The 3,581-nt window shown below is 40.9% G+C and overlaps 1 protein-coding gene across 2 annotated transcripts in view; it reads right to left on the bottom strand.

The window, feature by feature from the left end:
- Positions 1 to 3,581, bottom strand: part of Dld (dihydrolipoamide dehydrogenase) — a 25,581-nt gene that overhangs the window by 4,567 nt on the left and 17,433 nt on the right. The window lies entirely within an intron of this gene.

The following is a 3,581-nucleotide window of genomic DNA, read 5'->3' as shown; positions in this document are numbered from 1 at the left end:
GGGAAGGCCTCAGTGAGAGTGGCCTCTGCACTAAGACCTGAAGGAGTGATGCACACGAGTACAGTGAACAGGTAACCACGGAAAAGTGTCCAAACACAAGGGAACGAGTGCAAAGGTCCTGACGGGAAAAAATGCCCTTACTGCTAATAAGCAGCGTAGTTTGCAAAACAGTAAGTCAGCCTTGTGTTTTATTTTCTAAACAAAAGAGAAATGTTTACATTTTATTCAAATTTTAAATTGAATGCTGGTTTTTAATTTCAAAAATTAGTATAACTGCTGAACAATATGTGAAAGCAGACATAAGATGAACACAATTTTACAGAATTAAAAATGAAAAACTAGTAACTTAAAATTGTACCAGTTTACCTTTCCAAGTAAATTATGTTTGTTCATTTCAAAAACTTCATAAACTTTAGGGATGAAAGCTGAGTTTAACAAGAGGCAACTGGCTAGGTGTGGTGGTACATGGCTGTAATGCTAGCACTTGGGAGGCTGAGGCAGGAGGATCACTGAGTTCTAGGCCAGCCTGAGCTACATAGTGAGTTCAAAGTCAGCCTGAACTACATATTGAGACCCTGTCTCAAAAAAAAAAAAAAAGAGGCAGAATAGTGTCACTTAAGTCAAAACAGATCATAAACCTAAGACTTAAGATTGTAAAACTTCTAGAAGACAGAAGCAACATACTCTGTGATCTTAAATTAGGCAGGAATTTCTTAAACATTAAAAGCATAATCTATAAAACAAATCCACAAAAAATGATAAATTGGACTTTATCAAATTTTTAAAATTTTAGAACATAAGAACACAAAATAAAAGACACACACAACACTGCAGGTATTTATAAAACATATATATGATAAAGGATTTATATCCAGAATACACAAAAAACTCTCCAAACTCAACATGAAAACAAATCCAATAAAAACATAAAATATCAGAAAAGACATTTCATCAAGATCATACTGATGGCAAGACTATGACAGACGACTACACACCCATTAAAATGGCTCAAATTAAAAGGATAATACTAAGTAGTGGTAAGGAAGAAAAGAAACAAACAAATTACTGGTGGGATCATAAAAAAGGTGTGGCTACTTAGGCAAACAGGGATCCTCAAGAACTTACACAGTTACCTTGGCACACAACAATTATCCTGCTAAGCATATAACCAAAGAAATGAACACAGGTATCTCTATAAAAGCTTCCATGTGAGTACTTATAGCAGTGTTTTTCATAACACTCCTAAAGCAGAACCATGCTGTATACCAACTAGTTAGTGGGTAAACAAAATATGCTATGTCCATAGAATGGAGTATTATTTGGCTACAAAAAGAAGTAAAGTACATGCTACAACTTGGCTGAACCTAATTTAGACCATTTGAAGTGAAAGAACCCAGACACAACATGCTGCATATTTTATGACTCCATTTATATGGAATGTCCAGAATAGGACGTCTAGAGATACAGCGTACGTAGAGATTAGTGGTGTGTGGAGTCCAGAAGAGGGAGGAACAGACTGTTAAAGGGTACCTGGGTTCCTTCTGAGGTGATGAGAATGTTCTAGCATTAGACTGTAGTGACAGATGAACAACTAAAAGCCACTACACTGTACACTTTTTAAATAAGAAAACATACGCGAATTACGTCTCAATAAAGCTGTTTAAAAGTACACAGTAGTAACAACAGCAGCAGCAACACCCTTCCAAACCTAAATTAGAATAGTTAAGAAATAGAGGGCAGAAACAGTAAAGCAGTTGTATCATTCAGCAGTTGGAGTTGCATCATTCAGTGCAGAAAATGACCAACAGTAAAAGTGCCCTACTCTTTAAGAAGGCTGATCTCAAAATCCTTAAAGACAGTACTATCTACCACTTATTTAGAACTTATTAGAAGCCAGGCATTTATTGCATTATTTGAAATGTACCACTTTATTAAATTGCAACAATTATGTTACTACTTCCTCCCCACCCCACCCCACCCTCCAGACCAGGAATCAAACTCACAACCGCTGAGCTAAATCCCCAGCCCCTACTTCCTTTTATTTCAAATAAATCAGCTAGTTCAGAAAGGCTGACTTAAGGAATCAAAGTCAATAAGAGGCAGAGTTGAAATTCAAATTTAAATATGTCCTATTATAAAACATTCTCCCATATTCAGAAGGCGGTAGGCTACAGGCAGTCTGCATTCCCAAGTCAGGCACATGGCTCTCTGAGGAGATAGGGTATGTGACTATTAACCTGCTATGTCAACTCAGGAGGATTAGGAAACAGCTAGCAGATTTGTAAAGCACACTCTGGGTAAACCTGGCAAGTTACAGAGACACAACCCTGGGTACTTCACACGGTCCCTCACAGTTCTGGGTGATTACGGTTTGCTCTCCTGCTTCTCTTGCTCTAGTCATTAAGCACCTCTGGTCTGCCACAGCCTTCCACCATGAGGTTTCTGCCTTGGACCCCGGCAAACAGGTACTGACTCACCTGACACTGGGAGCTAAATTAAACAATAATCTGGGAGAAAAAATTTCAAGGCAGCCTAACATTCAGGTGATGGCATGGGTATTGCTACTTTTAGCCAGATTTATAGTGAGGACTGGGGCAAAAAAATTTGAAATACTTGAATTTTGGCTCAGAAGAAACCATGTGTGTAAGGTTGAGGCCAAGAGGTATGGATGCTAAAGAGATTAATGCTATTAAAATTACCCAAGGAGCTGGGTGTGGTGGCACACACCTATAATCCCAGCACTCAGGAGGCTGAGATGAGGATTGTCGCGAGTCTGAGACCAGGTGGGCTACAGAATGAGTTTAAAGCCAGCCTGAACTACATAGTGAGACCCTGACTCAAAAAGAATCAAACAAAACAAGCAAACCAACAAAGAAGATATCTGGAGCACACCTCAGGAATCAGCAGGACTCTACCCACTGCAGGCTCAATAGTGCAAAAGTGTTAACTTTTCATTTGAGAAGAGAGTCCCTGGTACTACTGCTGGAGAAGGAACTCCTAGGAACTGCAGGATTCATTTCATCATGCTTAGCCATTTAGTCACTCAGAGGCTGCAGCAGCCATGGTTCAATAGTGCCTGGCCACTGTTTCCACTGACAGTGGGCCTTGGCATCATTCACATGCTATTGGTTTTACTGGCATGTGGCACATGAAAGTGGGGACAGGAAGGCTTCCAACCAGGTTTCAAAGAAAGGCCTGGAAGGCCAGGCAAGGACCCCAAGATGCCAGTGCACAAAGCTGTGGGAATAAAGCCGAAGATGCAGTGGACCCCCCAGGAGGTCGGAGTTGCCAGGAAGGTGGGAACATCTGTGCACGGAAGCCTCAGAATGAGTGGAGCCAACCCAAGAAAGAACACATGGGCTGCAACCAGCAAGGCCACAGGGATGAGGCTACCCGAGCCCTTCGAACTCACATTGTACCACCGTGTGCCTGGAGCTACAGAACACAGCATCTGCCCTGCTCGGGTTCAGTCTTGCTTTGGTCCAATTCTGCTCTATCCCCTATTCCTCCCTTTAGCAATGTGAATGTTCACCCCATGCATTGTACCTTAGGGTTACTTAACTTGTTTTTGCTTTTTACAG

Source organism: Chinchilla lanigera, unplaced genomic scaffold (genome assembly GCF_000276665.1).
Source record: "Chinchilla lanigera isolate Chin_1 unplaced genomic scaffold, ChiLan1.0 scaffold00009, whole genome shotgun sequence".
NCBI lineage: Eukaryota > Metazoa > Chordata > Mammalia > Rodentia > Chinchillidae > Chinchilla > Chinchilla lanigera.
Note: the sequence above shows the minus strand (reverse complement) of the source record. Positions and strands in the feature narration are given on the sequence as shown.